This window comes from Desmodus rotundus, chromosome 8, assembly GCF_022682495.2.
Source record: "Desmodus rotundus isolate HL8 chromosome 8, HLdesRot8A.1, whole genome shotgun sequence".
NCBI classification, from domain to species: domain Eukaryota; kingdom Metazoa; phylum Chordata; class Mammalia; order Chiroptera; family Phyllostomidae; genus Desmodus; species Desmodus rotundus.
The window spans coordinates 124,160,349-124,181,401 of NC_071394.1; the positions used below are offsets into that span (position 1 = coordinate 124,160,349).

Sequence of the window (21,053 nt, forward strand, 5' to 3'; positions counted from 1 at the left end):
GGCTGCGGGCCGGGGGTGTGCACGCAGCCCGCAGCGCCGGAGTTTGCTGTCCAGCGCCGGCTCGGCCCGGGGCGCGGGTGTGCCCGGCCGCGAGGGTGCGGGGGCGTGGGGTGCGCCCGCAGGGGAGGCGGTGAGTGTGCGTGTGCGTGTGCCGGCGGAGAGGGGCCGAGCGTGCGGGCGCGGGCGGGGAGCGTGCGGGGTGCGCGTGCATCTCCGCGGGCGGTTGCGAGCGTGCGGGGTGACCCTGGCCGGCTGGGAGTTTGTGTTTGCGCTCACGCCGACCGAGAAGTTGTGAGCGGGTCCTGAGTGCGCGCGCCCTGGTAGGCTTCGTGTGTGCACGAGACAGCGGTTGTGAGTGTGTGCATGCGCCTGACGGATTGTGAGGGTGTGTGTGCCAACGTGGGCGCACACTCCACCTAAGAGATTGCAAGGATGGGTGTGAACCTAACAGAGGCTGCGAGTGCATGTTTCCCTAACGGGCTGTGAGTGAGTTTGTGTGTGTGTCTCATGTAGAGGTTTGCATGTACCCCAGAGGTTGGGTGTGTGTGTGTGTGTGAGTGTGTGTGTGAGTGACGGGCCTGGGGCTGGGCGGCGTGAGAGAGACACACACAGACACCTTTGCCTGCATAGGCGTGAGCGTGCAGAGGTGTTGCGTGTGCATTCACTCCTGATGGAGTTTGTGTGCGTGTGTGATTATGTTCCCACGCCACTCAGCTGGCTCTGGGAGGGGGTGTGCGTGCACTCACACACGAAGGCTGTGTGTGCAGATGTGGGCGCCTGCCTGTGCTCCGTGTGTCCACCAGACTGTGAGGCTGTGTGCCTGGGTGTGTTTAGTTGATTGTGCAAGTGCTAGTTCGGGGGGGTGGACAGCACCAAGCACCCCGGTTCTCTGCTCTTTGCCATCTCGGTGACACCAGCCTGTTAGGAGCACCTGCCAAGCCTGGCTCCCCCGGGCCCATTTGGGGCCCAGCTCTCACAGGTACCTAGGGAGCCGTGGGGGGCCAGGTGTGTCCTTTCCCAGCGAGCCAGCACCGTGCTGCAGCTCATGGTTCCACTCGGGCACATTTTGGCTCCGTGGCTCTCTTCTGTTTCCCTCTTCCTCTTCTTCTCTTTGTCTCTGCCCCCTCTGACACTTGGTGTCCCCGCTCTCACTTGCCCTCTCACGTGCCCTGCTCGTGGTTCCTCTAATGTGCTGTCCTGAAGGCTGGACAGATTGGTTTTGAAAGGCTGAGGAATCTGGCTTGTTTTGTGCTGGTGACTAAAGTTCACCTCACTCTGTGCCCCAGCAAACACCCGGATGGAGGTCGGGCGTAGCCCACCCAGACCTCTGCAAGCCTGGCCTGGCCTCACCTGCCTCTGAAACAGGGTCTGATTTCTTTCCCTGTGCTGTCACCCGCTCTGCGCCCATGGGGTGAGGAAGCCAGGTGGGTTGGGGGAACACTCTACTGCCTCTCCCCAAGCGGGGACGCCAGCCCCCCAGAAAAATGCCAGAAACCACCAGAGGGATCCTCGGATTGGGGATCTGTCAACCCATTTGCACTTTTGCAGACTGGAAACGTTGTGTCTGCAGACTTGTTTTCTTTTATGTGAAACGAGAATTCAGGCTCCCCTAGGCATTTTTCCGTGCCTTACAAACCGGCTAAAAAATTCAACAGGAGGGTGCTTCAGGTAAACCTCCATGTCAACCTGCAGCCCCAGCTGGCAGCACCTAGGTGGTCTGGTCTTCCTGCCGTAAGAACAGTCAGTTTGGGGGCCCTGGCCTGCGGGCTCTGGGCCGGGTGTGACCCCTCGGGAGGGTTTAGTAGAAGGCATCAAGGAGGTTTGATGCGTGTGCTCCTCACCCGCTGTGCGTTGAGTGCTTTGTGTGATGCTTTGCCAGAGAGAGAATCCACAGCTCTGCGAGGAGAGGCGTGGCATAAAGTAAAGAAATATTTGGAGAGGCGTGGCATAAAGCAAAGAAGTATTTGGCAGGGCCTCGGCCCTCCTGCCACCCCACACCTGACTGCAGGAGCAGGGGCCTCCCAATTCTCTGTTTTCCTCCAGCTGCTAGGGTTTCTGAAGTAGAGTCAGTCTATCCAAACTCCACACCGTGTCCAAATACTCAGGACCGTGCATGTTCTCTTCTCCTTGTTTACATTGCTTTTCACCACAGTCTTTCATCGTCCTTAACAGCTCATTTTGTTTGTTTTCTAGTGTCAGACTGCTTGATTGTTAACTGATGAGAGGAATTCTTTGCCTTCTTGATCTGGGGTGGGATAGCTAGCTAGTAGCTTCTTCTTGCTGAAGCGTTAAAATCCTACTTGATTTTTTTCACTTAAAAAAAATGGAAATAGTTTTGGTTAACTGCAGTGTGGCAATCAACTTGGGAGCCAAACTTTGGAACAGCGTCTTCAGATTCATGAACCACTAAACATGCTGAGCAATGCTTCTAAGTGAAGCATGTCGATGTATTTAGGTAGACAGGCATCATGTATTTCACATATTTTTAATTTTAGCTAAACACTTAATCATCTTGTTTTTAAATATGGGACCTGGACTGTTGTTCAGTTTTGTGGTAGGAAAGAAACTATTGGTTTTAAAAGTTTGCTTTCATCATTTATTCTGTAAAATAGGAGTAATAATGAGTGCCTCTTGGGTTTGAGATGAGGTGATACACGTTCAGGACTCAGCCTGGTTCACCAGTGTGTTGCTATTTTACAAGCCTTGCTTAAGGTGTAGATTTGTAAAGGAAGTGCTAACATGGGCTGTTGTGTTTTGCACGAATTGAATTACTGCTTGACACACTGCTCTGTGATAGTGTACCACTCAGAGATGACCGTCACAGTTGTCACTGTCAGCCTGGCCTGTCATGGAAACTTTATTTCTCATTTGTGTTTGACTGGATTGAGAGTGTAAAGATGCAGAGACAAAGTTCCCGTTGAGTTTAATTCAGTCTGCTTTGCTCTGTGGAAACGGACTCTTACAAATCAATATGAGAAAGTCAATGCAGTAGAAACATGGTCAAGGGATATGAACAAGAAAGTCACAGAAGAGGAAATCCGCGTGCCCAATAAATGTACGAAGTGCCGCTCCACTTCCTATGAAACATTTGCAGGACAGCTTGGTTAAACATTTAAGTGATTGACAACATTCTAAGTAAATAAAAGTTTTAGGAAATGGATACTCTTACAGATTTTTGTGACATAGTAATCTTTGTGAGTACAGATATTTTTAGAGAGTAATTTAGGAGTGAATCATTTGGCTACAAGTAACAGGAAACCAGACGTATACTGCAGCTTATACCAGTGTAGGAGTTCATTCTTCTCACCTAGCATGCAGTCTGGAGGTGGGCTACTGCCGGCTTTGATTCAGCAACTCATTGGTCAGGACTGACATCATTGTGATTCTCTTGGCTTTCCTTCATGTTGTAAGAAGGCTGCCACCCCTCCAAACACCACAGCCACCGTTAGGACAGGGAAAAGGGACAGTGCCAGTCATGTCTGTCCCTTTTACCTGGAAAGCAAAAGCATTCCTAGGGACCCCAAAACATACTTTTGCTGATGTTTAAGTGGCCAGAACTGGGTCACACGGTACCCCTAGCTGTAAGCAAAGTGAGTTTCCAGCTTTTTTAGCCTTTGTTGTGGGAGGAGGAGAGGAGATGATAGGAAAAGAGTGGAAAAGAGGAGATGATTGGAAAAAAGGGTGGTGGTTCAGTCAGTTGGCAACCCTGGCTATTCCTTCAAAGCTCCAGTCCTAGTTCTGGGTTTCTCTCCTAGGGAAATAGTCCTCGTATGTGCTCAAAGAAACATGTGGAAGGCCTTTCCTGATGGCTACATTACTTGCAATAGCAAAAGTTGGAGTCTTCCTAAGTGTCAGCAGGCAAACAGACTATATGGTACATCAGTGCCACAGACGACTACAAAGCAATTGAAAAGAATGAGTGAAATCAGATCTAAATATACTGCCATATAAACTTCCAAGACATTTTTTGGGAGGGAGGGGAGAATTTGAAAACAGTATAAATAGTATGATTCTATCTTTGTAAGAACATACACACGCAAAGCTGCACATATGTCTAGAAATACACAAAAAAAATCTAGAAAGAAATACTTCAAACTGACAACAAAGATTTTCTTGGGGGAGAAGACTGGGATGGGAAGTGAGGGAAATGACAGTGTACTTATGTTTTACAGATGAAAATTTTTAAACTAAAATAGAAAAGAAAGTTCCCCTAGCTGTTTGGAGAAAAATAAATATTAATAATTTAAAGGGAATTGAGTGATAATGAAACAAAAAAGCCTCAATTAATATGCACTGTTAGCAAGAACATATCAACTCTCACTAAATGGTTGCTTTGTAACCTCATACGTGCCCCTTGATGAGATTTTTGTAGGCACATGTGCTTTTAGCAGATATTTTGGCCTAAGGTGCTAGGTAGATTTCTCCCAAATGTCTTCCTCCCTTAAGCTTAACTCAGAAACCTTTAACCTTTCAGCTGCTAACAAAATTACTGCAAGAAGAATCTTGGAAGCTATAGTTCTTTCAGATGCCAGAGAGATTTGAAGTAGATTCAGTTTGTTTAACGTTTTTAAATTAAATTTTTTTTAATTTAGTAATAGCTGTAGATTTGCATGCAGTTGTAAGAAATCACACGAAGATCCCCTATCACTTCTACCCACTTCCCCCTCAATGTTAACATCTTGCCAAACTATAGTACAAAATCAGAATGTCGACATGGCCGTGATACAGAAAAATTCCATCACCAGGAAGGTGCCTCCTGGTGCCCTTTTATAGCCACACCTACTTTTCTCCCATCCCTACCCCCTCCTTAGCCCATTGGCAACCACTAGTCTGTTCTTCATTTCTAAAACATTGTCATTTTAGGAATGTATATAAATGGACTCGAACAATATGTGATCTTGGAACTGACTTTTTCCCTCCACATAATTCTCTGGATTTTCACCCAGGTTGTAGTTTGTCTTAATAGCTTGTTCTTTTTTACTGCTGAATAGTATTCCATGATGTGGATATACCACCGTTTGTTTAAGCATTTACTCCTTGAAGGACAGCTGAGTTGTTTCTGGGTTCTGGCCGTTACAAATAAAGCTGCTATAAACATTAGTGCACAGGTTTTATGTAAACACACGTCTTCATTTCTCTGGGCTCCATACCCAGGCATGCAATTGCTGGGTCATGTGGTAGCTGTATATTTACTTTTTTAAGAAATTGCCAAACTGCTTTCCAGAACCAAAGTACCATTTACATTCTCACCAACAACGTGTGAGTCATCCACTTTCTCTGCATCCTCACCAGCATTGGATGTTGTCACTACTTTTTATAGTAGCCATCCTGCTAAGTGCTGTCTCATTATGGTTGTAATTTGCATTTCCCTGATGGCTAATGATATTGAACAACTTTTTATGTGCTGTATATCTTTGATGAGATGTCCCTTTGTATCTAGTGCTTGTGTTTGGGGTTTTGTTATTGTTGTTGTTTTGCTGTTGAGTTTTGAGAATTCTTTACATAGTCTAGATATCAGTCTTTGTTATATAAGTGGTTTGCAAATATTTTCTCCTCGTCTGTAGATTGCCTTTTCATCCTTTTAACAGGGCCCATTGCAGATAAAATTTTTTAAATTTTGATATGCAGTATATCAGTTTTTCCTTTTATTGATCATGCTTTTGATGTCAAGTCTAAGAACTCTTTATCTAGCACTAGATCTCAAAGAATTTATTCTTTTTTTTTATGTTTTGTGGTTTTTACATTTTATATATAAGACCATGATCCATTCTGAGTTAATTTTTTTTATAAGGTGAGAGACTTGGGTTCAGGTTTGTTTGGGTTTTTTTGTTTGTTTGGGTTTTTTGTTGTTGTTTTTGTTTTTTTTTTGCTTGTGGGTTCTAATCACTTCAGGCACATTTGTTGAAAAGGCTATCCTCCCTCTTTTGAATTTCTTTTGCAATTCTGTCAAAAATCAATTTGGCATATTTGCATTGGTCTTTTTCTGGGTTCTTTATTTTGTTCCACTGATCTGTGTGTCTTCTGTCTATACCATACAGTCTTGATTACTATAGCAAAATATTACATTTGAATTAGGATAGAATGATTCTTCCAACTTTTCTTTTTCAAAATTGTAGCTGTCCTACTGTTACTGTCTTTTATATAAACTTTATGATAATCTTGTCTATATCTACAAAAGTCTTACTGAGATTTTGATAGGAATTTAATTAAACCTGAAAATGAATTTGGGAAAGAAAACAGCACCAAATTACAAAGAGAAACAACAGTATGGGAAAACATATTTGCTAATGATACCTCAGACAAGGGCCTGATCTCCAAAATATATAAAGAACTCACACGACTCCACTCTAGGAAGACAAACAACCCAATTAAAAAATGGGCAAAGGACTTGAACAGACACTTCTCCAAGGAAGACATACAGAGGGCCCAGAGACATATGAAAAGATGCTCAGCATCACTAGCCATCAGAGAGATGCAAATTAAAACCACAATGAGGTACCATCTCACACCAGTCAGAGTGGCCAACATAAACAAATCCACAAACAAATGTTGGAGAGGATGTGGAGAAAAGGGAACCCTCGTGCACTGTTGGTGGGAATGCAGACTGGTGAGGCCACTGTGGAAAACAATATGGAATTTCCTCAGATAACTAAAAATGGAACTGCCCTTTGACCCAGCAATTCCGCTGCTGGGATTATACCCTAAGAACCCTGAAACACCAATCCAAAAGAACCTGTGCACCCCAATGTTCATAGCAGCACAATTTACAATAGCCAAGTACTGGAAGCAACCTAAGTGCCCATCAGCAAACGAGTGGATCCAAAAACTATGGTATATTTACATAATGGAATTCTACGCAGCAGAGAGAAAGAAGGAGCTTATACCCTTCTCAACAGCATGGATGAAACTGGAGAGCATTATGCTAAGTGAAATAAGCCAGGCGGTGAGGGACAAATACCATATGATCTCACCTTTAACTGGAACATAATCAACAAAAGAAAAAAGCAAACAAAATATAACCAGAGACATTGAAGTTAAGAACAATAGCCGGGGGGGGGGGGCGGGGACAGTGGGAAGAGGGGATTACAGGAACTACTATAAAGGACACATGGACAAAACCAAGGGGGAGGGTGGAGGTGGGGGAGGGAGGTGGGTTCAGCTGGGGTGGGGTGGAGGGATGGGGAGAAAAGGCATACAACTGTAATTGAATAACAATAAAAATTTTTAAAAAAAAGAAAAAAAAGATTTTGTAATTAAAAAAAATGAATTTGGGGAGAATTGACATCTTTACTATGTTGAATCTTCCTTCAATCCTTGAATGCAGTATATCTCTTCATTTATTTAGATATTCTTTGATTCTTTCATCAGGGTTGTATAATTTTTAACATACAAATTCTGTTAATGTTTTGTTAGATTTCATCTAAGTATTTCTTTTTTGTTACTTTGAAACTTTCTTTCTTTTTTTTTATTAATGTTCAAATACAGTTGTCTCTATTTTCTCACCACCACTTTCCCCTGCCTCACCCTCCCCCACCTCCCACCCTCAGTCCTAAGTGTTTCTTTTTTAAAGTGATTTTATTATATTTTTAATTTAGGTGTTTAAAAGTGTTCAGTACATAGAACTATATAGTATAGTTCAGCTAGCATATGGAAATACAGTTGACTTTTGTATGGTTTTCTTTTATCCTGTCACCTTGCTGAGCCCACCTTTTATTTGTGAGCAGCTTTGTAGATTTCTTGGGGATTTTTACATAGATAAATATGTCATCAAATAAGACCAGTCATATTTCTTCATTTCTGATTTGTATGCCTTTTATTTCCTTTTCTTGCTTTATTGCATTGACTAGAACTTCTAGAGGTATGCTGAATAAGAATGGTGAGAATGGATGTCTTTGTCTTGTTTGCAACAGTCTTTTACCATTAAATACAATGTTAGTTGTAGGGTTTTTTGTAGATGTCTCTATCAGGTTGAAGAAGTTCCCCTGAATTCCCATTTTTCTGAGTTTTTATCAAGAATGAATGTTGAATTTTATCATAAGCTTTTTCTGCATCAGTCGATATGATCATGTAAATTTTCTTCTTTAGTCTGTTAATATGGTAGATTACATCGATGAAGTTTTTAACATCCCTAGAGTAAGCCTCATGTTGTGATATATAATTCTTTTTATGTATTGGTGAATTCTATTTGCTAATATTTTGTTAAGAATTTTTTATATCTGTATTCATGAGTGATATTGCTCTATAGTTTTTTGTTGTTTTATTTTGTTCTTTTTTAATTGCCTTTATCCAGTCTAGCTCAGCATCATAAAGTAAATTGGGAAGTGTTCTCTCTTCTCTTTTCTGGAAGAGATTGTGTAGAATTGGTGTTACTTCTGTAGTGAAATCATCTGGGCCTGGAGACATCTATTTGGGGGAGTTTTTACCACAAATTCAATTTTCTCAATAGTTATAGAGCCAAAGTATCTCTTTCATATTTCATTTTGGTTTTTGAGATTTTGTCCATTTCATCTAAGTTGTCAAATTTATGTACATAATTGTTCATAGTACTATTTCCTTGTTACCTGTTAGATGTCTGTGGGATCCAAAGTGACATCCCATGTTTTATTTCTGATATTGTTAATTTGTGTCTTCCATCTTATTTTTTGTCAGTCTTACCAGAGGTTTCTCAATTTTCTTGGTGTTTACAAAGAACCAACTCTATGTTTCATTGATTTTTCTCATTTCAACTCCATTATCTGTGTTATTTTATTATTTCCTACCTTCTGCTTGATTTGGGTTTATTTTGCTCTTTTTCTAGGTTCATGGAGGAGAGCTTAGATTATTGATTTGAGACTTTTCCTCTTTCTTAATGTCTGTATTTAATGCTACATATTTTCCTCTTAGCTCTACTTTTCCAATGTCCTACGAGTTTTGTTGTGCTTTATTTTTATTTTTATTCAGTTCATTGTACTTTTAATAGACTTCATTTTTTAGAGCAGTTTTAGGTTTACAGGAAAGTTGAACCCAAGGTAGAGAAAGTTCCCATATAATGTTGAACGTCCCTCCCACTGTTAATACTACTGATGTCCTACACCAGAGTGATACATTATTGCAGTCAGTGAACCTACGTTGACACGTCACCCAAAGTCCAAGTTTACACAAGGGTTCATCCTTGGTGTTGCACATTCTATGGGTTTTTGATAAATGTATAATGGCCTGTGTCCATCATTACAGTATCATACAGAATAGTTCCACTGCCCTAAAATTCCTCCCTGTTCTGCTTATTCATTCCCCCCACCAGCACCTCCCCCAATTCCTGGCAACCACTGATCTTTGTCACTCTCCCCGTAGTTTTATCTTTTCTAGAACGTCACATGGTTGGAATTATAAAGTATGCAGATTGGCTCTTTTTTTTTTTTTTACTTACTAAATTGCCTTTAAGTTTCCTCTCTGCTTCTTAGTGGTTTAATCATGGCTCCATCATTTCTTCATTTCTTTTTAGCGCCAAATAGTATTCCACTGTGTGGTGCACACATTTTGTTCATTCACTTACTGAAGAACATCATGACTGCTTCCAAGTTTTAGCAATTAGGAATAAAGCTGCTGTAAACATTTGTATGCAGGTTCTTCTGTCAAAGTACATTTTCAGCTCACTTGGGTAAAAAAGAAGGAGCACCATTGCTGTATTGTATGGTAAGAATATTTTTAGTTTTGGCCCTGGCCAGTGTGGCTCAGTTGGGTGGAACATTGTCCCGTAGCAGAAGGGTCGCAGGTTTGATTCCCTGTCGGGACCCACACCTAGGTGGTGAGTTCGGCCCCCATTTCAGGCCCATACAGGAGACAACCAATGATTGTCTCTCGTATCAGTGTTTCTCTCCCTCCCTTCCTCTCTCTTTTCCTCTCTCTCTGGGGCAATAAAAAGAAATGTTCTTGGTAAGGATTAAAAAAGTAAAGAATATTTTGAGTTTTGTAGGAAACTACCAAACTGTCTTCCAGAGTGACATTACCATCTTTAGTTTTCAGAAGTTTAGTTATGATATATTTGGGCATATATTTCTTTGTGTTTGTCCTGTTTGCGGCTCACTCAGCTTCTTGAAAATGTATAGGGTTGTGTTTCTTGCCAGACGCGGGGGGGTTTCAGCCATTACTTCCTGAAGTATTTTTTTAAGTTCTGCCCTTTGTCTTGTCCTTCTGGGACTCTGATGCACAAATATTAGGTCCTTTGTTCCAGCCCCACATGTTTATCAATACTAACTTTAAAAAACATCTTTCCTCTCTGTTGATTCAGATTAGGTAATTTCTTAATTATTCTGTCTCCAAGTTCATTAATTTGTTCCTAGTCCCCTCCATTCTGCTATTGAGTGCACCCACTGAGCTTTTTATTTCAATTTTTGTATCTTTTAGTTCTAAATTTTCTATTTAGTTTTTCTTTATGTCTTCTATCCCTTTGCTGAGGCCTTCTATGTTCTTTATTTCTTTTAAATGTGTTCCTAATTGCTTCTATCATAGCTGCTTTCAAATCTTTGTCAGATAAGTGTAACACCTCCATCATTTTGGTCTTAGCATCTGTCTATTTTATTTCATTTGAGATTTTCAGATCCTTTGAGTAGCAGTTGAATTACAGTTGAAACTCTGCATCTTATGTAAACCTACTGTTTTAGTTGGTTTTCTCTGACACTGCTCCAGTAGAAGAGGGGCGGCACTACCTCAGTACTGACAGGTAGAGGTGGAAGTCTAGCATCTCCGCTTGGCCACTTTTGGGATGCTGCTGGGCAAGGGAGGGAGCTCCAGCTTCCACATGGTCTCTCCTGACCTGCAGTGGGAGTGGTGTTGCCACTGCTAGGCAGTGGTGGAAGCCCGGACTCGGCCTTCGCCTTCTCTGGCCCCACCCCAGTTGGGAGGAGAGGAGCCCTTCATTACCACTGGGTAGGGATAGAAGTCCAAGCCGGCTGTGTGGTCTGCACTGACCATACAGGAAAGGAAAGGACTCATAACCAGCTGTGAGGGATGCAGTTCTTGGCTTTTTCTGACACTACCCCAGCAGGGGTGGCGGATCCTTACTCCCTGATGAGGGTGGAATTCTCAGTGCCCATTGGATTTTGCTGGATGGGTGGGGTTGGGGCCAGTGTGTGTGTGTGTGTTGCGGAGGGTGTCAGGGTGCAGTAGAACAGTCATCATCTGGAAGTTTTCCATCTTGCTAGACCATCCTTTTTTCCTGGTGCCTTGATCACAGCTGTCTACAACTGTTGGTGTTTCTCTGTATGCAGCCTCTTCAGCTCCAAGTCTGGGCTGCGTGAGGCAAAAAGAGGGGGTGACTTTGCCGCCATGTTGTTTCAGATCTCGGAGCCCCCAGCTGGTCTGCCTTCTTCTCTCCACCTCTCAGAATCTCCTGGAGTGTGCTCTATAAACAGCGTTTGGGTCGTACTTAGTGGGAAGACTAGGAAGAGCTATGTCTGCTCCATCTTCCTGGAAGAAGAAATCCCCTCATGTACTTTCAGACCTAACTACAGTGAGCATTTTCAGGAAGACTGGGGTAGGAAAGTTGCCATTTTAAAGGTTTGTTTCAGCAGTGTGCTAATGACCTGTGTAAAAGGCAAGCTGAGTTAGTGTTTTGAGAATTCTGACTGTCCCCTAAAAAAAGAGTAATGATAACAAACTCGATGTGAAATCATGTTGAGATCAGTAGGGCTCCCGTGACAAATGTCTTAAAAGAATGGATTCACAAGTTTTGGTCTTAACACCAAAATTTTAGATCAGTGTTTAGGAGTGTCCTGATTTCAGTGTATTTTTGATCTGATATTCTATTTGATTGGCAGGCAAGTGCATTTAAACACATGTCTTTTCATTTTCTTTACTCAATAAAGAAAGAATTCACTTAACTAAGTAGAAAAGTCTCCATGCGGCAAACACCAAGGAGCTTGTCTTTGGACTCAGCAGCACTCCTGAGCACTAGACAGGGCTCCCTGGCCAGTGACCGGGAAAGACTGGTTCCAGTCTGCGCTGCCCCTGAAGGAGGTCTGAGGGCTTCAGAGACCTGCCCCGTGCTGCACTTGACCGGAGTGCCCTGGCTGCAGAGGAGCCCCGTTTGAAGTGGCAGGACTGGGTTTTCGGGAAGGACCACCCAACTTCTAGTTTCATTCTGAGGTATTAGTTTATGTATCTTCTAGTTTTATTGAGGTATAATTGACACACTGCACAGCTTACGTTTAAGGTCTGTAGCATAATGACTTGAAATATGTCTGTGTTGTGAAATGATTACCACAATGAGTTTAGTTAACACCTATCACTTAATATAGTTGCAAAAAAATTCTTCCCTTATGATAGGATTTACTCTCTTAGCAACTTTTGAATGTATACCACATAGTATTGTTCACTGTAGTCAGCATGTTGTGTCTCACATCCACAACACGTACTTATTTTATAATCAGAAGTTTATACCTTATGACCACCTCCACCCAATCCCCCCCCACCTCCTTCCTCTGGCAACCACAATTCTGGTCTCTTTTCCTATGAATTTTTTTTTTTTAAGATTTCCCGTCTAACTGAGATCGGACGGTATTTGTCTTTCTCTGTCTGACTTGTTTTATTTAGCGTAATGTCCTCCAGGTCCATTTGTGTCGTTACAAATGGCAGGGTTTCCTCCTCTTTACAGCGGAACAGTATCCCATTGTATATACATACCACCTCTTCTTAATTCATTCAACCATCGATGGACACCTGGCTTGTTTCCATGTCTTGGCTATTGTAAATAATGTTGGAATAAACATGGGGTGTAAATATCTCTTCAAGATACTGATCTCGTGTCCTTCAGATACGTACCTAGCAGTGGGGCGAATGGTGTCGGGGGTGGGAAGAGGGGACATGTGACATCACCAGCAGGGTCACTGGATCCTCTCAGCCAGGACTGGCAGAGATCAGGAAACACTCTGGCCACAGGTCATTCTAGAGTCAAATACACTTTTTTCCCCTCTCATTTGCTTTGACAGTAATGTATTTTGCCATGGTCATTACTGGTCAGCATATATTGTAGCTACTTAAAAAAAAAGAAATATAAGGATTCTCTTGGGAAATGTTGAAGGTACAATATATACCCTAAAAGTTATTTTTTAGATCTTCAATCTTGATTTACCAGACATTTAAAGTTCAGTATTTATAATGACCTTTCTTTTAAAAAATCTTTCTTTAAATACTTTTCTTTCCTTTAATCTTGTCACATACGTTTTTCTATTTTTTTAAAAAATGAGAATGCACATTCAGTCCTTTATTTAAAATAAAATTAAGCAAATATTTGCCTTTATGGCTTTGAAATAACATCACAGAACGGAGCAAAGACTTAGGAACTGCTTGTAGCACTGGGTTGGGATGTGGACATTTTTATATTTGGGATCAAAACTGAAAACACTGGTGGCACAGTTCTCTGAAACCGGGGCCTAACAAACAGTGGTCTTTATGGATGCTAAGGATTATGTAACCCGCCTAAGTAATAGCTCATTTTGATTCCGAGTAGCTGCTTCAAGTTAGAAACTGAAAGGTTTCTTTGTAATTATAATTTGTGTTAAGGCTATTTGCCAAAATGTTTTAAAAATTTGGTCCTTAAAGCACTCTAAAAACTTCAGAGAGCTGGCTTAAGATGTGATGACTAACCCTATTCTTCTTACCTTTCAAAAGTAGCGTTTCACCTAAGCTTTCAATGTTCCGGGGCATGTTGAAGAACAAACTGCTCGGCCTTGTCAACATGGCGTGAATAATGTAGCCTTTCAGAGTCAGGGAGAAGTCAGTATGACAATAAGAATTCATACTGTACTTTCAATTGTATATAATGTCTCCCTCTGCATTCTTATCAAGATGTAGCTTTCATGCTTAGCCTATCACAAATTTGTTCTAAGTATGCGGCTCACTTATGTTCAAGTCGGAAACCATTGACTTTAATTCCACAGCCTTCAGTGAGAGCTGTACTTTCTTTAGCCTCTTGGAAGCAACGGCTCAGCATATTCATTTTTGTTTTGGTTAGAACAAATACATTTCATAGCAGTAATCAAGCGAGGGTATAATTTGAGTAGCTGTTAACTCTGTCAAGTGTATAAGCACTTACTGGTGAGCATTAATTCTTCTTCTCTACAGTATGCCCTGACTCACTGGCGTAGGCCTCGCTTCTCTCCTTGAACTTCAAGTTTAATTTTTTTTATCCAGGTAAATTTGCATACAGTAAAAATCATTCTTTTTCCTGTTATCCAAGGTTACAAAGTTCTGTGTGTTTTGACAAACTCATACAGCACAATCAAGACAGAAAATCTTACCTGTGCCCCTTTGCACTTACCCTCCCTCCCCGCCCGGCCCCCGGCAATGACTGATCTGCTCTTTTCTCTATCATTTTCCACCTTGTACAGAATGTCGTATGAATGGAATCACGCAGTGTGTAGCCTTTCGGGTTCGGGTTCTTTCACTTAGTGTAATGCCTTTGAAATTCATCCGGGTGGTTGAATGTAGCAGCAGCTTGTTGCTCTTGCCAAGTGGTATTCGGCGGTGTGGATGTACTGTAGTTTGCAAGTATATCTTTAACTTTATTAAAAAACCTGCCAAATTGTTTCCCAAAGTGGCAGTAGTACCATTTTGCATTTACATCAGCAGTGTATGACAGTCCCAGTTCCCCCTTATCCTTGTCAGTACTCGGCATTGTCGGTTTTTTATTTTAGCCATTCCAGTGGGTATGTACAGGCTATCTTGTTATGGTTTTAATTTGTATTTCCCTAACTACTGATAGTGCTGAGGTTCACTTTAGGTCGTTGCCTGCCATAGAAATTCCTTGGTCAAGTGTCTGTTCAAATTGTTGCCCATTTTACTTTTTAAAATTTGGATCGTTTCATTCCTTATCATTGAGTTCGAAGTTTCTTTACATACTCTAGATACAAGCAGTGTCTTGAATTTTTGCAAGTATTTTTTTCACAGTCTGTGGTTTGTCTTGTCATTCCCTTAGCGATGGATTTCCCAATTTTTAAACCATCTTAAAGTGTACAATTCAGTGGTTTTAAGTACATTCATATTGTGCAATTATTAACCACCGTCCATCTCCAGTACTTTTTTCCTCTCGTAAAACTGAAACTCTGTACCCATTGAATAGTAACTCCCCAGCCCCCCAACTCTCCAGCCCCTGGCAACTGCTCTTCTTTCTCTCTCTGATTTTGACCACTCTGGGTATCTCCTATAAGCAGAATCATACAGTATTTGGCTTTTTATGATTGGCTTATTTCACTTAGTGTAATATTTTCAAGATTAATTGATGTAGCATATGTTAGAATTTCTTTCTTTTAAGGTTGAATAATAATCACATTTTGTGTGTGTGTAGTGTGTATGTATATATACACAAATATATACATATATATTGTATGTAGTTTTATACATATGATATAGAAAACATACCACTGTGTGTTTTGTTCATCCCTCAGTGGACACTTGGGTTGTTTCCATGGTTTAGCCATTGTGAGTAATGCTGTGAGCGTGGGTACTTGGATGTACAATAGTGTTTGAGTCCCTACTTTAAGTTCTTTCGGTGCATACCCAGGAGTGCCCTTGCTGCATAAGCTGGTAACCCCAGGTTTAATTTTCTGTGGAACAGCCATACTGTGTGGCCTAGCAGTGTGCCCTTTTACATTCCTACCAGGAACACCAGGGTTTGGGTTTCTCTGGGTCCTCACCAGTATTTGTTATTTTATGTCTTTCCGATAGTGACTATCCCGATGGGTGTGAGAGGTTAAAGATGTGTTTTGAAGAGCAGAAATTGAGATTTATTTGTTTGCATATAGATGTCCAATTGTGTCCACACCAGTTATTGAAAAGACCATTCTTTCTCTATTGTATGTATTGCCTTTGAACCTTATTAAAAATCAATTGACTTCATATGTGTGGGTCTATTCTGGACATCTCTCCTTAAATTTTGATCAGCCTCCCTAATGTGAAGCAGTGTTAAGCTTAATATAGTACCAGCACTCCCTCAGAAGTAAATTTTGGGTTCGTGATTTAAGCAGAAGAGAAGATCAAGACATTTTACAATCTGGCAGGGCGGACTTATTCTGCATTTTGCAGTGGAGGGCGGGGGTGGGGAGGGTAGACTCTGAAAGATAAAATCTATGACTTTCTCCAGTCCTTTTTTTTAGGAACTTACCCAAACAGATTTTGTACAGTATATCTTTTCCTCAGGTTTAAAATTGGGGCTGAGAATTTCTTCTGATCATGTGTATTCTTCTACAGAAAGCTAATACAGAAGTATAAGATAAGATAAATAAGCATTTGAGTTTAAAATGTAGTCTCCCGCAGTTATACAATAGTAAAAAATAGTGACTGTCTTGATGGAGGCTAAGAGAACGAAGCAATAGAATATCACTAGAACAGAAATACATGTGCTGAGGTCCCAGCTCTCTAGAGAGGGCCTGGGCCCTGGAGAGTGTGGGGCACCTCCCAGGCCATCCACACATGTCTGCAGAAAAGAAGGAAGTGTTTGTGCTACCTGAAACTGTAGAGAGGAGCTGCGCTCATTCACTGGGTCGCCTGAGTTCTTTTGCCACCAGTTAAATAAACCAGGCGTAACTTTTCTGAGAATGAAATCCTCACCCGGGAAGCGTGACCCAGTTTGTACAGAGATCAAAGTTCCGTTTGCCGCTAAGGTTAACACATCACTTAGAAAATAATGTGGATGATGATCAGAGTCTCAGAGAAGAGAAGGAGGGCTGGGCAACTGGCTAACATTGCGTTCCGTCTTCCTGCCTCCTGACTGGGCTCTCATTCCGGTTCTGCCCTGGTGAGGCCGCTGGGTGTGCGTTTCCAAAGCGCAGCTCCAATCGTGCTGCCGCGGGACCAAGCTGTTTCTCAATGGTTGCCCAGCGGCGCCAAGATGGAAACAGGACATCTCTCTGCCTGCAGCCCTTCACGGACTGACTGCAGACCACCTTCACGGCCTCCTCTCCAGGTGCCCCTTTCGTGCCGTGATGGACTACTTGTGGAGCGCAAACAGGCTATGTTTTCACTCCACTGTGCCTGTACTGGTTCCTCTTCCCGGGGTGCCTTTTCCCTCGTGAGCCTGATGGATTCTTCATCACCCTATAAGATCCAGCCAAAACGCCACCTTCTGTCCACACCTTCCCACACTGCCTGAGCAGGATGCAGTAGAGTATGAGTTCAAGGCCATGGGCTTGGGTTTGAATTGCAGCTCCATCACTGAAGCGTTGTGCAAACTTTAACACATCACTTAATCTCTCAGGTTATTGTGAGGATTAAATAATATATATGTATTACATAGTATATATCAAAATGTTTAATAAATGCTTTATTAATATTATCTCTAATTCATTTATTCAGTAAACGTTTATTGTGCTCTTCATTTGTACCAGGTGCTTGGAATGCAAAGATGAATGAGACTGTGTATTTGGCGATGTATTTGGCCATGTACTTGGCCATGTATTTGAGATGCCCAAGTACAGTCCTTTAAGAAGGTATGCAAAATGCCATGGAAGCTACCATTTATTTTGTGACTACTGTATACCATTACACATGTATCCCATTCCATCCTCCCACAACCTTAAGTTGTAGGTGTTGTAATTCCCATTTTACTTCTGTGGGCATCCACTCTCAGAGAACATGCCTATGTGATATAGGTCTATACCTATCAAATTGTACAGGCAGTAGTCAAACCTAGTCTGTCTGACTCTGTTAAAAGGAAACCTAAGAAATATTTGGGGAATATCATAAGCCTGTTGAGAGTTACATCTTGAAAGGCACAACCATATTTTTCCAAAAGATGCTTCTTTCTACTTCTGCCAGAGGCAGCATAAATTCTAGGGCTTACCCAAGTTGACAGGCCACATTTTCTTACAATGCATGTTCTGTAATTTATATAACAAATTCTGTTTCCGTGAGTCTTGCTATTAACTCTTAAGCCTCTTCCATATTCACTTGTATACTCTGCATAGTAATAACGAGAGAACTTACAGTTTATAGTAAAGGTCAGGAATGCAGCAGCTTTTATCCCTAAACCTCTGGAAGAAGTGATAGACTTCGCTCTTCACTTACACACTATATCTAGGTGTGTAAATAAAAAGTAAAGCTTTAAGATGGTTTTCTATAACCAGCTCCCTGTGGAAGGTTGATTCTCAGTACTTCCCTAAAATGAGATCTGTGGGACTCCGCCTAGTCCTGGCCAGCCCGGAATGAAAAGTTGGAGCACTGGGTCCTGATTGACCTCACTGGCGATCACGTCTGCCCAAGGGTCTGGAACACCGAAGGCGCTCCCGCGGGGAAAACCGGAAAGGCACTGCCAGTGCCTATTGCCAAGGCGCTGGCCCCTAGGACCTAAAGGAGCGACATTTTTTTTTAATTTTATTGTTGTTCAAGTACAGTTTTCTGCCTTTTCCCCCCACCCCATCCCAACCCCCAGCCCTCCCCACCTCCCTCCCTTTTCCAGCTGCACCCCGCCCCCCATTGTCCATGTATCCTTTATAATTGCTCCTACGAACCCTTCACCCTTTTCCCCTGAAATTCCCTTCCCTCTCCCCTCTGGTCACTGTCAGTCTGTTCTCAATTTCAGGTCTTTGGTTATATTTTGCTTGTTTGTTTGTTTTGGTGATTAGGTTCCTGTTAAAGGTGAGATCATATGGTATTTGTCTTTCACCACCTGGCTTATTTCACTTAGCATAATGCTCTCCAGTTCCATCCATGCTGTTGAGAAGGGTAGGAGCTCCTCCTTTCTTTCTGCTGCATAGAATTCCATTGTGTAAATGTACCATAGTTTTTTTGATCCATTCATTTACTGATGGGTACTTAGGTTGCTTCTAGTACTTGGCTATTGTAAATTGTGCTGCTATGAACATTGGGGTGCATAGGTTCTTTTGGATTGGTGTTTCAGGGTTCTTAGGATATAAACCTAGCAGTGGAATTGCTGGGTCAAAAGACAGGTCCATTTTTTGTTTTCTGAGGAAACTCCATACTGTTTCCCACAGTGGTTGCACCAGTTGCAATCCCACCAACAGTGCACTGGGTTCCCTTTTTTTCTACCATCATAAAAGAAGCAACAAGTGTTGGAGAGGTTGTGGAGAAAAGGAGCCACAGTTTTGACGTCGTCCTTTTCCCCCTTCCTGGGGTCGGGTTGTCAGGGCTCAGCTGCCCAGACGGTGTGGGGGCTGTCTGACCTGCTCGGCCCGCTGGATAACGAGGAGGTCATGGCAACGCTGTGACCACCTGCCCGGGGCAGCCTGAGGCCCATCAACATGCCGCTCGTGCAGTATTAGCGCACAGTCAGAAATCGTCCACCGAGATGTCATGTTTAAGTACTTGACATCACAAGCGGTTTTCATACCTCAGCTACTAAAAGATACAATCTTATCCAGCACACAAAGGATTACTGGATAAAGCAGTTACATCTGAAATTAAAGACAACACCAGAGCCAGTTAAGACCTCGGAGGTCATTAGTGTCTTTCAACAGCAGGAGTTTAGAGATTTAAAAAAGATGAAAAAGTTGATTTTCGTGGATTAGGAGAATTCTGTCCCTGGTTCTTTGAACTTCTTCATTCTCAGAGTTCTTTTCTTGGACTACCTCAAGGTGAATGGGGGCCACAGCTCTTCTGGCATGATGTCAAGCTTGGGTTTTATGACATCACATCTGAATAAAATGTGGGAGACTATCAAGGAGCAGGAATTGTGAGCCCTCGTCTGCTGCCGTTCCTAGAGAAAGAAGAATATCTTTTTCTTAGCCACAACCTTGATTTCCCATGGACTGAAATGTGCTGCTTCTCCCCCACGTCTGGTTATGGTCGCAGTTGCCGGGACTGTCCACCAAGGAAACACTTCCTTGGGCACTGTTGAACAAATTTTTGGACTCACCTGCTGCCCTTTGGTGGAGAATACTTGGAAAATCAAATTTATCAACCTGAGAGTCATTGGAGAGGCTTCCCTTGTTCCTAGAACATCAGTGAAATCGGCTGCAGCATTTGAGCCCAGTGACCCAGAGGCCTTTCATAACATAATCACTTTATGTGGTCCCGACGAACTACAGCATCAAGTGAGGCCAGCATTGGATAGTGGCACTGGAGACCAAGCTTGAGTAGTAGAAACGAGGCATTCTTGAACAAAAGAGAACTGAGTGTAGGTACTCCTCGAAGGCAAGGGGAGTCCAACCTTTTGGCATCTCTGGGACCACACTGGAAGAAGAAGAGTTGTCTTGGGCCACACATTAAATACATTGTGACACATAACCACAAAAAAATCTCGTAACGTTTTAAGTAAATTTACGATTTTGTGTTGGGCCACACTCATAGCCACCCTGGGCTGCATGCAGCCCACAGCCACCGGTTGGACACTCCTGCAAGCACTGAGCATTGTATGTCTGCACGGAAACTCTCCCAGATACTATGTGGACGTATTTTAGTCAAAATATCTTTTTTGACTACAGACGGACATATTATGTGAATCCTGCCTCTCTCTACCTGAGTTGCAACAAATATTCTGAGTGCTTAATCTCACTTTAGATGTTTTTTTTTTAAAAAAGATGTTTTTAAAGTGAAAGGGTGCTAAGAAGGCTTTTAAAGATGTTTGAATCCCATTTTAAGGGTCATAGTTATTAGTGGCAAACACAGACTCCAGTTAACTATTTTATTTGGAAAGGAGTCGGTCAAAAAGATTATAGTGGCTTGTAGATAGAACTCTCTTGTGGCCAAAGAATCAGATTTAGCTTTTTCACAGCCGGGGGGGGGGGGGGAAGCTTAACTACACCTTAAAACTATTGCAGTAAAATATACTGCTGCCCCCACCTGCTGGTGATTGAACTTAGAAGCATCAACATAACAGCACTTATTCGCCCTTAAACTTGGTGCTCATTTTCTAGGAGCTACTACAAAGAAAAGAAAAGCCATTCTTATACGTCTGTTTGATTCTATTTAGATTTGCGCTCACTCAAGGAGCTGAGCTGAGGTCTAGTTAAAAGAGGTCTCATAAAAACAAAATCCAAATTGAGGCATGTTTAAACAATGAAATCATGTATAGCAATGAAAAAGAATAAACTAGAGCCAGATCTATTAATAGGACTAAAATA

The 21,053-nt window shown here is 42.1% G+C and overlaps 1 protein-coding gene and 1 pseudogene across 2 annotated transcripts in view; both read left to right on the forward strand.

The window, feature by feature from the left end:
* Positions 1-21,053, forward strand: part of CTDSPL (CTD small phosphatase like) — a 115,536-nt gene that overhangs the window by 449 nt on the left and 94,034 nt on the right. The window lies entirely within an intron of this gene.
* Positions 1,407-20,632, forward strand: LOC112309730 (uncharacterized protein C3orf38-like; annotated as a pseudogene).